The 17,486-nt window shown below is 37.9% G+C and overlaps 1 protein-coding gene across 3 annotated transcripts in view; it reads right to left on the bottom strand.

Moving 5' to 3' along the window:
• The window catches only part of LOC146004326 (uncharacterized), a 154,676-nt gene extending 147,524 nt beyond the window's left edge, over positions 1-7,152 (bottom strand). For 2 of the 3 annotated variants that reach the window (XM_083143084.1, XM_083143087.1), the window contains exon 1: positions 7,025-7,137. The gene's annotated coding sequence lies outside the window, so the exon portion shown is untranslated. Of the gene's footprint in view, positions 1-7,024 lie in introns of all 3 variants that reach the window. The other variant, XM_083143085.1, reaches the window with a different exon arrangement.
• Positions 7,153-17,486: the final 10,334 nt, after the last annotated feature.

Consider the following 17,486-nt stretch of genomic DNA (forward strand, 5'->3'; position numbering starts at 1 on the left):
TAAAAAAAACTTTTAAATATTTTCCTTCTTACTTTTCTTTACGCATGCCAATGAATTACATATTTACAACTCCACACATGCCCCAGGAAGAGGCATAGAGGAAGGAAGGAAGGATATCAGAGAATTAAGTGAAGACATGCTGAAAACAGGTTACAGAAAGAATTACGTAAAATTGTTGAAGACACAAGACAAAAAAAATGGAGGGAACAGGAGCACATATATAAACATGGAAGGAACAATGATACATATACGATGCAATATGCAAAACCCATACATATTACTGAAAATTCATTTTCAGCCATTTCAAGTACTTTAATGTAATGAAAATTTTAGTTCCTGCGAAGCACTATATCATTGTCATGAATACCACTTATCAAAACAACCTTCACTCGCTTTCTTATACCAGGTGTCATAAATTACTGCAACTTTACTTTCAAACCGATCACGTTAATTATCAACCTTATAATATGCACAGTACTAAAACTCTTAACAGAGCACTCTCAATCCTCTTTGGATGCAACTTAAGGAAAACAAACTAAAGATATCAATTTTCCAAACTGAACTCCATCAACACCACACAATAAAGTCACATCTGCATTGACATTATATTGGTTTCTCTCTCTCTAACTAAAGCACATTCCTCTTTTCTTTCAATCGCCATCACCACACATATCCCTCCTTTATAAATATCCTTCTGGCTCTTCCAAACTGAAATTTCTTGTCATTACTATTCCACAAGGATAACATATACATTACGTTCTTAACAAGAAAACCCACAAGTTATTTCACAAGGACATTTTTTTGTATAAAATCTGTTAAATCTTTCTTGACTTCAAATAATATCAATTAGCATGTATAGCTTAATATCCTTAGAAATATAATGTGGCTTAGCATTCAACATACTATATGTTCCATAATTATATTGGGGTTTAACAATATCTACAAACTTCCGGTATTAATGAACACTCATTTTAAAATGATTCTCTAGTATTCTTATCCACCTTAAAAAAAAATCATCCTGCACACCTGGAAGTCAAATCTTACTTTAATAATACATTAATTATAGAAAAAATCTCCCCAAGTGAGCACAAGGTTAGCTTGTAATTTAACCCTTAAATGCTGGGTTGTGACACAATGTCACAAGGAGCTTTTTCTCGTAGTATGTGACTTTTTGGACACACTGTGTCTCGTATAATGTTTGGATATACATGTTTTGAGTTCTGCATGAGACTTGAGGTATGTAATTAGCAATTAGTAAGGTTTAATTAATTTCATATTTTTTATATTTGGGGGAGGGGCAGCCCTCTGTAAATCACATTCGATTTTTTCTTGCTTTACATTTGAATATTTTTTTTGAAAGTTTCTGCAATATGTGCACAATTTTTTCCACAACAATGAAAAACATATTGAACAATATGTAGGTACCGTTTTGTCCCGGAGTTGCTAGCATGGAAGCCCGACGAATTTCAAATTTCGTAAAAAAAAAAGTACCTTCTTCTATTCGATAACGGAAAAATTGGTTTTTATAGCATAGCCTTATAGCCCCATGTGTACTGAACAAGGGTTAGTTCCAGAGATATAAAATTTTATTTAAAAACATGCGGAAGTTTACAATTCAGGCTGAAAATGCCTCCGTCGTTGGCGAGTTTACCGGCAAAACAAGTTCCGTTGTCTAAGGGTTAAGCTCTTTACAATAGTGCACTACAGATGATCGGCCTGTACTTCATCATTGCTTCCAAATGTAAGCAACATATGTAAAGATTAATTTACTGGAGTGCTACATGACAGGAAATTATCTACTTCATTCCAACATCTTTACATGCAACTTACAGATGATAATTGCCTCCTTTGTTCTCACAGTATAAAAATTATAAAAAACTTACGTGAGTGAGTATAATAGTCGTAAAACTCCTTGTAGACGACGTTTTGCGAAGCTATGCTTCGCTTCTTCAGGTATTTCTTTTCAGTATATAAAATACTTTGTCATATATGTAAAAATAAATCCAGGATTAGGTAAAAATAAAGGGTATTGGGATATAGAATTTAAAATTACATGACGTTAAAAGTGCCATGTAGGCTAAAAGATAATTCTAAAAGAACGGTGTAACTGCAATTTATACCCCTGAAACAAAAGGCATGGCCGTTTTAAAGTCATGTAATTTTAAATTCTATATCCCAATACCCTTTATTTTTACCTAATCCTGGATTTATTTTTACATATATGACGAAGTATTTTACATATATACTGAAAAGAAATACCTGAAGAAGCGAAGCTCGAAATGTCGTCTGCAAGGAGTTTTACGACTATTATACTCACTCACGTAAGTTTTTTATACTTTTTATACTGTGAATATAATTAGTGAGTAAACACACAAATTTTCAAAATGTCCTTTGTTCTCACTATCAAGCTTTATCAATTGTAAAATAATTTTAAAATGTATAATTTTTTGTCCTATGTAGGATGAATTTAAACTTGTGACTAACAATACATATATGGGTAAAGGTTCAGTGTATAAGTGAGACTTCTCGATGTATTTTACCCACTTTTTTACATTTTCTAATTAATGGACTTGTACTAAGCAGGGCAGCTGACAGCCATGCACATGACTTGGGTTTGATTCCAGAGGTGGGAATTTCTCACATGATGACACTGCGCAAGGTGGCTCTGAGGTTCACTAAACCTCTAATATATGAGCAACCAAGGGAGGAAGGGGGATAGGGGAATATGGTCAGACATGGTGCTGATCACATCACCTCCACAATGGTCGAGATCAGGAATGTGTGGCAGCCCTACTTTCCCCCTCCACTCCTTGCGGGTTCCCATGGCTTGCTGCAATGTGCAGGAAAATGTTCTACCTTTTTTAACTTCTATAAATAAAGGTTGTTTTTCAGTGATAGTCCAGGGAACACGATGGATCTCCCCCAACAATACATGCACACAGAGCTTTTTTGCAAGTATGTGTTAGTGAGCACAAGTATTTTAAAATTTTCTCTGGCAGACATTCTCCCTCTAGACATCATTTTCAACATGGCAGACATGGTTATGCAAAGATTTAAAATCCGCATACAATGCTCATCTTGGTGTTGAAAATATGTGTTTTTTTAGGTCAATGAATTCAAGTATGCTGTTGAATTTGCTAGTGATAACATTTTTTGGTAAATATGCGATATCGCCCGGATGGATTTCTTCAAATTTACAGGAGAAAGTACTTACTGAAATGAGTTTCTTTAGCATTCTGGACGTTTTTGGAGGTATTTTATTTCACGGAAAGTAAAAACTTCGTAGTTTAATGCTGCCGAACAAGAATTAATCACTTTTTACGTAAGAAATTGGCATTGCCTGCCACATTATGCCATTGTTTCCATTGTGTGCATGCAGATGGCGAGAGCGTTGAAAGTCACGCGATCTCTGCAGTGTTTCCAAACGTGCCTTCTTTTTTACGAAAATTTCTATTTTTAACTATGTTCGCTGCACTTTCTTTTTTCGATAAATTTAGGGGTGAAATGAGTGCTAATGGAACCTAACCTAACAGGCCTAACCTAACCTTGTGTGAATGGTTTTTGGGGCTAACGTCAATGGATGGATTTTGGGGCTAATGTCAATGGTTTTTGGGGCTAACGTGCATGGTTTGTGGAGGTAACCATGAAAAAAAAATAATCAAAATAGTACGTAATTTTCCGTCACGAAGGTTTGAAACACTGCTTGCACACTGAAAATCGACAAAACACATTACGAGTGCACGCCATATTGTCTATTACAGAAGCGGAACAAGTAAGACAAATAATCAATCGTAATATGAAAAGTTGACAGTATTTTATGGAAAAAGGCATAACTTCACCTTAAAGAATGTTCCGCAAGGCAAAATAGGTAAGTACCAGTGGTAAAATTAAGAAAATAAATGAGTGAAAGGTGTCTGGGCATTATAGCATATTTACCCATTTTTTTGTAGATGTCATTTTTGATACTGGAATTCAATCCAGAAGGGTCACTGACAAACTGGCCTTGACAAAATATGTCAAATTAATTGAAAGATTTTGATGTTTTATATAACAAATTTTGTTTCAGGGTGTGGGAAACTCAAATAACTAATACGGTATTCCAAAGTATGGCCGAGATAATTAAAAAGAAAAGAACTACTATGAAATAAATGACGGTATGGTGGTTAAATTCAAAATTATAATGAAAAATGAATCAAGAACCACTGATCATCTATAAAAGCACACATAAACAACCATGGGAGTATGCAGAAAGTATTAAAGAGCCATTATTTTGAAATGCAGACAAAGTGAGATATTTGTATTTTCTGTTTGGCTTGAGTTTTCTTTTAATTGATTAATACATTAATTAATACAGTGCAATTTTGAGATTCTGAAAAAAATGTTCCCTTGCCTGAAGAAAATACCGAAGTTCATGAAAAGTGAAATATGAGTAGGTTCACAACTACCTACAACTGTTTTCATAGCCTTTAAGTTTGGTTTACATTGCTGGGATGAGTAGCTGTTTACACACTTTCTACTTGACTCAAGCAAAGTGGGATAGTGGGTGCAGCTATTTGGTGCTCTTTGACACAATGAACCCATCGACGTTGTTGATGATTAAAAAACAAAGCTCTGAAACTGTTTACACACATCTTTTTACAAGAAATGAAAACAATAATGCACAAGGACATGTCTAGAAAGAAAACTAATTTCCTTGATTTTCTATTTTCAATCGTTCTTAGTTGTACGTAGAATGTATATTCCTTATATCTAATTTTACTTCTCAGAGGGCTTCTCTTAATTTTTACTAACGTAACCTAAACAAACAAAAACTAACGTAACCTGGCTAACTTCGCATGTTTCGTGACTTGAAAGTATAATTTCAAAAACCCAATAATTCGTGGAACATAGGAATTTTCATGCACAATAGAGTTGGAAACACTGATATTCGAAAACAAAAGAAGCGTTATTATTCGCAAAGCAAGCGATATCGCACCGTGACGTGCTTTCCGTAGCATTCAGGAAAATGGCTTATTTTAGCAGAAAATGTGTTTGTTTTCGTGCAAAAAGCATAATGACACCTTCGACTATGTTCCGCAATACATAATTGGTAAGTACTAACCACGAGAAACACAAAATATCAGATTTAAATGTGTCTCCGATGCATGAAACTGTTAATAAAATTTTTGACTCAAATTTCCCACTGATTCCGGGCTCCGCCCCTGGGGTAATTGACCTACCGCCCCCAACTGCTAACGCGGCCCCGCCTCCGCTCCGGCTTTTTCTATAGACTCCCTGTTAAAGGCATGTTAGAAATTGGCCGGAGTCACCTGCCCCCAATTGAGCCCCAAACTTTTAAATTTGAAGAAATCAGTTTCCAGGATACGGAAAACTTACCTGAATTTCACAAAAAACACTTGGTACTATTATCGTATGAGGGAAACACCTACGAATCATATATTTCGGACTTCTTTACATTGCTAACGTGTTATTTTCGAATGCGGAACATTTCTTAAGGTGAAATAATGCATTTCTAACTAAGATAATGTCTATTTCTTCTATTTACGAGTACTTACTGTTACTTGTTGTTTTGAATCTGTAACACATTATGGCCATGATGGCGTACTGGTTTAGGGGGCGTTCTGAGAGTGTTTTGTCGATTTATGCAGTGTTGCAACCTCGTTCACCGGAAAATATCTACTTTCGTGCCCGGATTTGAAATTATGCTAATACGTCGCATTTACATGTAGAACTTGTAAAATAACCTTGTGATTTACCACGTTCATTGTCCATACACAGCAATTCGGAACCATCTTTCTTTCGCAATTCGTTAATGCTCTTCCTTTACGCACAACAATCTTGCAACCTTGAATATTGACGTCAGACGAGGAATGCCTACGTGGTTAGGTTAGGCCTGTTAGGTTAGGTTCCATTAGCATAAATACAAAGAAAAATTAATATTTCGCTAAGAGATGCGTTACCTTGTATTGCCTAACATGAAAAAGCTCTCTCCTGTGACGTCAGAACACAATGTTGCTACAGTGTTGTGAGATAAGCGACACCCATTCCAGTAAGAACCATCTTTCTTTCGCAATTCGTTAATGCTCTTCCTTTACGCACAACAATCTTGCAACCTGGAATATTGACGTCAGACGAGGAAAACATAGTTTATTTCGTTTTTTTATCGATTTCCATACTTGACCGCCAATTATTACATGCAGATTCGTGATTAGGAGGTCTTAATTAGTGAGTAGGCGAAATTTCATAGCAATTGGAGAATCCGGTATTGTAAACGCGTTCCAAAAAAAATAAAAATACTCGACACATGGTTCTAGTGAAAACATGGCGAGGCTGAAACACTGGCTACGGGGTTGCATCATCTTAACACACGGAACATTGCACTCTCGTTCAGAAAGCAAATGGCGGGAGCAGAAACTGTGTGTCGGACAGAGATTTTCGCAGAAAACAACACGCATTCACATTAAAATGAATCAAATCTACATTCAGGAACTTCCAAAACGCTCAAGAAACTGATTTCCGTAAGTATTTCTCCTGTAAATTTGAAGGAATCCGTTTCCCTCATACGATAATGTTACCAAACACTTTCCCGATGTTAGACAATACTACAGGAACTTATTACGGTAAGTAGTTTCTTCTGTAGAAAAATAAGAAATCTGTCCGAAGGATAGTAAACTAGTACCATACAGGAAGTAATCCCAAGTTGAAAAATGTTCCGTTATGCATATGAGGTAAGTAGAAATGAATTTTATTTCAAAATAAACGAGTTACATGTGTTTCCGATATATGAAACTGGTACCCATACTTTAACATAGGTGAATCAGGGTGATCAAAAGTGCAGTATAATAATCATTTATAATACATACTGACAGTACGAGAACTTCTTTTATCGATTGTACATCTTGCATACGTGGTTTATTAAGGACGTGTGCTATTTCATACATTTTTTTTTCATAATCATAACAATTGCATCTTTTAATAGCATGATTTACTACACAAAGAAAAATTCACGTTAACGCTTACTTACCAGTGATCTCCTTCAGAATGTCTGTTTGTATACTACACAAATAATCATTGAAATATTCAAGCTTTCCGTTCACTTTTCTCTGTCTACACCGGTCTACACCATTGTAAGTTTTCATTACACTGCTTCTTCTTCTTCTTCGTGACCCTTACCGCCGGGTATATGGAAGTTTTGGTCAAAGATCTTGGATGTAGAACACTGGTGAGTAGAGGGACCATTTCATCGAAGTCATAGTAATAATTGTGGTCGTAAAGATATCGTAATAATACACTTCACTGTAGTTTAACACTGATCAGAAGCTTGCACATATACACAAATTTCAAAATTGAATACCACTCTGTCGGGTAAAACTATATAATATCATATAATAGTTAAATTATAGAAGGGGAACCTGTATTTAAACCTCGCTGCGCTTTGGAATTGCAGTTCCATCGGTGGTCAACAGATGGCGGGGCGGTGTACTTTTGCTGTTTCCAGCACAAATTGGGGGAGAGTTCTTTCGGTGACAGTCACGTGTAGTGAAGGGTCGTGGCAGTTCCTTTTCGGGAAGCTGTTCACCGGAGCTCGCTCACCGGAAGTCATTCAAAGGAACTACGAAGCCACGGAGCATGCTCTCGGAAGAGGTAGTTCCTTTTACAACTTGACAAGTTTAAAAACAAGACGCTGCAATCCATTGTTTGCGCACCTCACATCACATTTCCCCACTCCATTGTCTGCGGCGACGTTCATTCGCAGTGTTGCAAACTGGAGGGAGCTGAATCCTCTGAGAATTTTCAACGAAATTTGAATGTGAAAGGCATGAATTAGTGTCCCGTCACCTACGCTACCTATTGATTGCGCTAAATTCTAAATACATTTTGATATTTTCCCTTTAAACCTTAAATGAATTAAGTTATATTAGGGATATTTCTTACCAGCATAAGAAATGTATGAAATAAAACGATAGAAAAATGAAAAATATATAAACGATAGAACTGAGCTCACCTAAATGTTTTCCAGTTCTCCTTCAGTTTCACTCTCCCACTCATCCGAGTCTGGGTCTACCGATGAATCTGTGTCCGTGTCTGAATCGGCTTCACCAAGTCTAATTATCAGTTCATCTACACGCTCGTCCATAAGTCCATCTCTTTCAAAGTAAGAATCTTGCAGTCAAGAGTAAAGAGCATGAACATTTCAATGCTTTAGAAAAGAACACAGGCAAGCGTGATATCAGATTGCCTTCTCGTAGTGATTGTTGTACGATAAACAAACGAACCACCACCCCACTCGGTTTAAAAAAATATATAAAAAAATAAAAAAAAACTGGACACTGCTCGATGTCGCATTCAGAAAATGAAGTCATTCGCCCTGTAGTTTCTCTTCGTTATAAATCTTAACGCACGTGCGTAATACTACAGTTTACGATCGGCGCACCGCACGCATTTTCAAAGGCCGGATTAAATAAAATGAACCACTAATATAATAGGAGCCTGCATGCACCGTCACGCTAAACAGTGAAAATCGTTTGTCATATTTCTTTTAGCTTAATTTTGCTGAGTTAGCACCACTGGTACTCTCAACGCCAGACAAGTGAGTAGAAGAATGGTGGGGAGGATGACGTAATAGGAAGTGCTCCGCAGCGATCTGCGCATATCGGGACTTAACTTGTCAGGCTATAGCGTTATTGCGAATCTGTTCGTTATAAAAAGCAGGCAAATCTCTATACTGAAAATAAACAAAAATCTTCGACAGATGAATATTTTTGAGCCACTTCTGTGACTGAGTACGTTTAGTGATCAACACATGATCTCTCTACCGAATATTCTGGACACGAGTTCCGACCTGGATAAAGATGTCAGTGAATCTTTCGTCCTCTTATTTACTATTTGCCTGAATGTGCAGAAAAATGACGTACAATGAGAAGAATAGAAATTCACAAGAATTATCCCGGAAGTTCATCTAGGTGTCAAAATCTCGCTCATTTGCTACAAAACGTTGTTTCCAGGGTGAACTAAAAGTTGACATTTTGGTGCCTTCCGAAAATGTTACAGTACAATACAGGTGTCTTTTACAGTTCATCGCTTGATATAAGTATGCATTTCTTGGCTTTGGTTTTTAATAAGCACTACTTTTAATGTGTGAATTTATTCATGATTTCGCAACCCGTGCAAATAATCATGTGGTAAAATCTTGTCGTGGTTCCCTGTAAACACTAAAATCACTAAGTTACTTCTTTCCATATTTCCCGTATTTTCTCCTCCTCTTTAGCTCTCAGCTGTTCGGAGTGGGATAATGCAAGATTATTTGCCCCTAATTATCTCCTTCTCTTAGTCTTGCTAATATCTTGGACTCCTTAATAACTTTCCCAACAACTCCTTATCAATTTGTACTGCCATGTTTCCTACAATGTTTTTTCTACTTCCTAATAACGATCACTTCTGTACACCCTTTGATGTAAAAAATAAATAATAAAAATAAACCATATCCGTCGGTCCGTTTATCTTTCCAACCTATAGAGCTGAGACTATTTTTACAAGATAAACCTCGGACGCAGACATTCCACGATCTTTTGGCCCCTCCTTCCACCTTCTCTACCTGTCCTTTTACTTTATGTTATTCAGAATTGTATTAGTATCTGGAGTACTATCGTAACATAAAGTTATTAACCTAGAATAAATTGAAAAACAAAAATTGGGAGTAATGCTGTGTTTTGAAAGAGTATTGAAAATAAGTTTAGGTTTTCATTCATTACTCTCTCTAGAATAGACTTCTTTTGACTTAATACACGCTTATCAACGTTCCTAATTGAAATATTTTATTCCAAGCAAACAAGTATTTGCAACTGATTAAAAATTTTGCTTTTATTTTTTCGAGACATTCGAGACGAGACGAGACTTTTCGAAAACGAGACGAGAAAGGCATTCCGTCTCGTCCCGTCTCGAATTTCAAAATGCTTGTCCCGTGAGCAACACTATAAGCGAGAACAAAATGCTAAACATGAACAGACGTCATTTCTGCTGTATTATACAGAATCCTTTTCCAAAAGAAGCCCTGGAAACATATTTGAGAAACTAAAAACCAAAAGGGAAACGCACGACTATGAAACAAGCGAAATAGCGAAACTTGAGCTCTTCAAACACTCACTGGAACTTTCAAATCGTCTTTTACATTTTGAGTGGCAAAAGCATGGAATGAACTTCCCTCGTCCATAAAGTCTCTCCCCAATCCTAGCGAATTTAAGAATGAGCTAAAGAATCTTCTGTTAGATGAGGAATGTCTCTGTTCAAGCTCCCGCCAATTGCACTACCCTTTGATCCGGGAAGCTATGGAGCGAGGGAACGAAAACACGTCTCTGCGCAAGTGGTGACTCGAGAGCGTGACCAATGAACGCGTGAGAAGGAAAGAGAGTGAAGCTACCAGCCGTTTGCAGCAGGGCGCACTGCTCGGATCCTCCCACTCGCTTTCTTCCTCTTTTCTACCATTATGCGCGGCATTACTCCAGATATTCCAAGGATAGAGTATTTATATGTCAATTTCCATTATTGTTATACACTTTGGGAGACATTTCAACTCGATCCAAAAGATGGGCGTATATACAACACAGCTGTTTTCTTTATTTTTTTGAACATTACATAATGACAGTTGTAATAAAATGCATACTTATTCCATTTTGTTATTAAATTTTACACACTCCTCTTTGTAGCAAAAGCTTTGGAGTAATTTCAGTCTTATGGTTTATGTTCTGTGATCTCTCATATAAAACTAATTTTTGGAATTTTGAAAACTGTGAAACCACTGTTTCCTGTATTTTACTCATTTCTAACACATTTTTATGTCGTTATTCTGTTCACACACCAAGAAACTGAACTGTATTTCTCTAATTAACAATAATTACAATTTTTTGTAACTTGAAATGAACGAGGCAAATTTCGAGAGACAACGGACCGGTTCGACCCTCCCCCCCCATTCACACACACACACACACTATCGACGCCCATGTCCAGGATGTGTCAAGCCCTGTCTTTGTTCAAAGTGGATGAGAAACAAGTTAAGAAAGAAAGAAAGCAAACAAAAATAAAAGAAGAGAACAGGAAAGCAAGATAGAAAGGTGTAATATAAAGAAGAGGATCAGAGAGAGGAAGAAATGGAGAGAAAACAAAGTAAGATAGAGAGAAAGAGAGAAGAAAGATATAGTGAGATAAAAAGGAAGAAACATACATAGAACGACGAAGAGATAGGAAGAGAGGAATGAAGAAAGATAGCGCATAAGAGGCATGGCAACTTTCGAAGCGTGACAGCTGATAGTCTTCAATACTATCATTCAATGTCAATTTGTCGTATAGATATCTCATATCAGTGTAGCTTACCAGTATTTTATAATCATAAGATCGATCCCCTCGAACCTCTAGAGTATAAAGTTCGAAATTCGTAAATTAGTGATACCCTTGGTTGCCCTGTCCATATGAAACCACAACAGCCTATATACACAGGAAACAAAATACAATTAATCTATTTTATGAATCGCATTACGACGCCAGGAGTCCCGGGTTCGAATCCTGGCCTGGGCATGGATGTTTGTGAGTGTCCATTCGTCAATTTCATCATATCATCACTCATCCCCATCTTCGCAAATTAGCCAAAAGTGGCACAGAAAGCGTAGCAAAATAAAGCCAATCGATCAGAAACGCATTCATTGATTTACTGAAGTGTGTTTTTTGGCCCCAGCAAAGAATCACTGCTTACAGTTTGAGTAATTTCTCTATATTGTTTGTAAAAGTAACGCCAAAGTGCATGATATGATGCAGGTGAGTTCGGCTTTGTATGTCGTGCTGTACATTGAAGTATGAATTGATGAATTCTTCTATGCACCTTCCTGCATTTTTCTGCATGATGCAGTTAAACATATTGTCTCAGGTACATACCGTACTTCATGCATTTCTTGTTTCAACTGATGCATTTACTTTTATGTGTGTAGCTAACCAAAAGTGCATAGAATAAGATCACCAGATTTTTAAAACAACACAACAGGACATTTTTCATATTTTCCAAGAAAAAACGGTACAAAACAGGACGACAAAATGTATACATTTTAATATAAAAACTGTTTCAACATGAATACTTAATGATTCGAAACTAATTAAATAAATGATGTGTATATATGGGTATATAACATATTGCATGTTTTATTATAATTATAATAATTAATAATATGGTGATATGTACTGCACTCCAACCCATAGGCGCCGACTCCATGGGGCTTGGGGTGGCTCGCCCCCACAATGTTAACGACGTGGGGGCAGAGTCCCCCAAATAATTTTGCTTAAGAGGATCTAATATATTATTTGCTTCTCTTGTAAAGTTTACTCTGAATTGGACCACATGAACTTAACTTTAAATACACATTTGAAATGTTCTGACCATCAACTTTGGGGGTTGAGACCGCTAAACCATCAACTTTGGGGGGCTATGACCAGAGACAGCAAACCACTTGACTTATTACTATATACTAAGTATATAATTATGTATATTGTTAACATTTTTACTAAAAAGAGTTTCAAAAGAAGATGTGCATGAACTAGGAGAGTCGATGGGACGTTCGGGCTACAAATGGCTCTCACATAACATTCAGAACGAGATCATTGATATATTAGGGAGATCTGTTTTGCGCTCCGTGGTAGCAGATATTAAATGTCGGGAATATTTTGTTATTATGGCTGACGAAACTTGTGACATATCCATTCGTGAACAATTGACATTTTGCACTCTAACTGTAAATGAAAATTTTAATATTTTTGAGGAATTCATGGGCTTTTACGAGATTCCGAACACTGAGGCCAAAACTTAAAAAAGGGAGGGAGTGAGTCATTCATTAATTTATTTCAGTGATCAGAGCCCCCCCTCCCCCAATAATGTTGACAAGTCGGCGGCCCTGCTCCAACCAAGTAGTCCTTTAGAATTAGAAGTCATTCATGGATATGTTGCGCATGAATGGATTTTCTTCCATAGGCTACATCCTTATTTTAAAGTTCACATTGGAATATGATATAATGTCTGTCCAACAATTCCATAGTTCACAGTAATAGTAAATAAGGTGTATTGTTACAGTAATTCTATGCCAAAAGTCATTGTCACAATAATGGACATTTTGGCGTTCCGTTTTCCGTTCAAAAAAATTGGGACAGACTCAAAAATGGGACTACCTTACCACAGAAGGAAGGTTAAAACTCGCTTATAGCAGATGCCTGATGTAAGCTAGTTGGTGAAATACTCACAGTGTAGGACATGCACAATTAATTCCATACTGTCAAAGCGGTATAGTCTTGTGAATAACATCTCATTTTATTTGGAACTAGCTGATTACCCGGCGTTGCCGAGAACTATGGATTCGACACTAATCTAGGTCATTTGTGACATTTCTTTTTTCACCCCCTCTCACCCCCCATGCCGATAGGTGATGAACTTGGAGTTGAACCGCATTGGGAGTGTCACGAAAACTACGGATTCCATTCGCAGCACAGCCTGAATGTTAGACAACCAGAGAAACATTATCGTTGTGCGGATTGCATAGAGTCACGGATGTCTGTTCGTGCTCAATTTAATATCGGTGGTTCTCGATTATTTTTACATGTCACCCCTTCACACCCCAGCCCTAGGGGTGTCTTACCCCGACAGTATTTATTTCCAGATTGCAAGTGATACGCGTGCCAAGTTTCGTTGAAATCGCTGCAGGCGTTTGAGAGTTATGCCGTAACAAACAAATATACACACCACACACACACACACACACATATTTTTCTATATTAGATAAGATTGCTTTTCTCATTGAGTACCTACAGTCATAACAAATATTCAAATTCATGCCTTTTAAGCCGACCTTCTTGGCTGGATGGTTAGCACAGCGAGATGCCACGCTAGATGCCCGAGTTCGAATCCCGGCCTGGGCATGGGTGTTCTTTGTGAGTGTCCCTTCATCAATGTCATCATATCATCACGCATCTTCATCTTCGCGATTAGCCAAAACCGGTACAAAAGCGAAGTAAAATATACTAAATCAATCAATCAGTAAGTATGTACATTGTGTGTGTGAAATTTAAGATGTAACTGATTTGTCTGAAGTAAAAACAATTAAATAATAATAAAAAAAGTAAGGAAGGAGTTTCCGGCACATCATAAACACCTCAAGTCCCTCCATCCTTTCCCTTCTCGATACCTCACTTATGAGGTCAATTCCTTCAAACTTTGGCGTCTTTGAACTAGTTTTCAACCGTGGACAGGTTTTCCCGTCGTCTTCTCAGAGAAGCTTCCTTGATCTTCGCTCGCTCGTTTGCGAGGTTCTTAGCAAACCTTTGCCGCCTCAGTTTACGGGGGCAAAAGCCAGGCGGGGAGCTCTGCTTCGACTCAGTCATCCAGAGGTAACGAGTGTCTGCAATTACAACCGCAGAGGATGGAAGGCTAAAGTGTATGTGCCACGATGAAGTGTTAAATGCGGTGGCGACGCCTTGCGGAATAATTTAACACTGAAAACAAAGCGTTCTCGCGCAAATAGAGACGAAAGTAGTTTTGACTAGTTCTTAAGCGGCACCAAATGTGTTAAAAACTTGTTTTCTTTACTTTATTTAACGCGGCACTTGTCGGCTTCTCAGACTAAATTTACACTAACGAATTTCAATCTTAATTAAGTGTAAACATTTCAAGAAACCTTAAAATAGTGTGGAGTTTCCCAGTATATGACCTTCATTCAATTTCAATAGTGAGGACTTTTCCATTTTATGGCCTTCTTGCAATAAGTTTATTAATATATTATACAATTATAAGCCAACAATAACAAATAATTAAAAGATTGTTAAGTTTATCATGATAATAATCTTGGTCCGTATAGTCTGTATCATAATAAGTAAAGTAAAAGTAAAGTGCTCCCCTGCGCTTACACCACGCCATGGAGGCGTATAGGGGGTGTGGGGATAACGCCCCACACTTTCTTGATCCGGTCGTGAGTGGGGGTGATGTGATCAGCATCACGCCCCTGACCGCCTTTACCCCCAGGGTTTCCCATAGGTAGCCATGTCATTCAACGCTGAGTGGGCGCCGGGGCCGCTTCCAATGTTAGAAAAGTTCCCGGATTTGAACCGGCCGGGGATCGAACCCGGGACATTTAGCATGGTAGTCAGATGCGTTTAGACTATTTTCTCGATTTTTCTCATGACAGACGAACACAAATACCAATGCCTTACCCGCGACTCGAACCCGGAACCTCCGACATTGTAGCGCGCTGTGCTAACCACTCTGCCACGGAGGTCGACTGACTGAGCCACCGCGGCCACTTCTATCATAATAAGAAGATAGACTTCTTTCTTCCCCCATCATACTTAGGATAGGTATAGGGGACAAATCTCTAGCATTCTGTTCTCGCACCTTGTTTTAAAGGACCTATAATTTCAAAGAATTCTCGTAGAATTGTCCAGAATCGACATGTGGGCATATGCCTGATAATATAAATATCCGAACAAACCGATAAATATCTGCTTCATTTGCAGGAAATATAAAAAAAATATAGAAGGACATTTAGTTAATAACATTAACGTCTCAGGGTACAGGGTGGCCCAGAGATGTATACCCATTTTTGAATGAACATTACACAATTAATTTACACCAAACTCTATTATTTTTGTTGTATAATGTGTGTGATATATTTCCATTTATTTTACATTTATTTATTTATTTATTGCAGTCAGCATGGAGTCGTTGTCGGTGGAACATCGCGTGTTCACGTATGATGCCTATGTGAGAAACGGCGACTCAGTGGTTGCAGCTCAGCGGTTATTCCGCCGGCACTTCCACTTCATATGAATCAACACCACAGTGTAGTTTTACGTTTTCAGCGCTTATCTCAGCCGATTGAAAGAAGAGTCTGTACAGTGAGATCCATAAGTATTGCTCACCAATTTGTGCATGACTATTTTCGTTTGTATTTATCCTCATCCTGAGTATTTTTAAGGGCTGTATTTCTACGTATTATCGTTCAGAGGTTGTAAGCAGATTGTTTGATGTTTTGTGTCAATTATTGAATCTCTCATTGTATAAAACAAAGGGACAATTAATTAGCTTGGTAATACTTATGGATCGCACTGTACATATGAAGAAGTAGTAGTGCTGCTTCCAGACGGCACAACATTTCGAATGCACTCAATGTTCATAACATCGTACACAGGCACGTACCCAGGGGGGCTTAGGGGACTCGATCCCCCCCGAAAGTTTTCCGTTTTAGATTAGATAAAATGACGTTTTTTGTTTTTTGGCGTGAAATAAAATAATGTGACGATAATTTAAGGAGAGAAATAATTATGGGGGCAAGACGGAGAATGTTCTGTAACCATCTTATTGATAATAGCACGTATCCAAGGTGGGGTACGAGGGGCTCGAGCCCCACCCCCCTCCAAGAAAATTTTCAGTTTACACTAGATGAAATTATTTTTTTGCTTCTTGAATAATGTGACAATAACTTATGGAGAGAAATAATTATCGAGGCAAGATGTAGAATCTGCTATAACCCGGTTATTGTTAATAGCACGTATCCAAGGTGGGGACCGTGGCGCTCGAGGCCCCCCCCCCTCTTTCAGGAAATTTGTCTGTTTACACTAGATAAAATTAGATTTTTGGCTTCTTAAATAGTGTGACGATGATTTAAACAGATAAACAATTATCGAGACAAGATCGAGAATGTTCTATAACCCTATTATTGTTAATAGCACGTATCAAAGGTGAGGGTCAGGGGGCTCGAGCCCCTCCTTCAGTATTTTTTTTTGTTTACACTAGATAAAATTAGGTTTTTGGCTTCTTGAATAATGTGACGATAATTTAAGGAGAAAAGTACTTATCAAGGCAAGACGGAGAATGTTATATAACCCTGCTATATTGATAATATTGCGCTTCAACTTTTCTTGCGCTTTCGGTGTTGTCGCAGCAAACTTGAGTACTATAAGTGCCTCCCCGATGGCGAAGTGGTAGCGTCATTGCCTTGTAATCAAGGGGTCCCGGGTTCGATACCCGGTGGAGGCACATAGTGGTTCGGATTCCACTTTAAACTGTAGGTCCAGTCCCGATTAGCCTTACTGTGCATAAAGTGGACTTAAAACAGAAAATCAATCAATTGAGTACTATAACTTGACAAGTTTAAAAACAAGACGCTGCAAATAGCTGTTGCGCAACTCACACCATATTTCCCCACTCCACTTTTCGGAGCGACGTTAGTTCGCAGTGTTGCAACCTGGAGGGAGGGGAATGGTCTGAGGATTTTCAACGAAATTTGTGTTCGCTTTTCCTGGGCTGTTTTCTACCTGTCGGAGTACAGAACTTCAGCTCACCTTTTGCCAACGACTCTTTTCCTTCTTTTAAAACTTGAACTCCCCGATGGCGCAGTGGTACGTCGTCGCCTTGTAATCAAGGGATCCCGGGTTCGATTCCCGGTGGAGGCACATAGTGGTTCGGA

This window comes from Lepisma saccharinum, chromosome 21 (genome assembly GCF_977018435.1).
Source record: "Lepisma saccharinum chromosome 21, izLepSacc3.1, whole genome shotgun sequence".
Classification (NCBI taxonomy): domain Eukaryota; kingdom Metazoa; phylum Arthropoda; class Insecta; order Zygentoma; family Lepismatidae; genus Lepisma; species Lepisma saccharinum.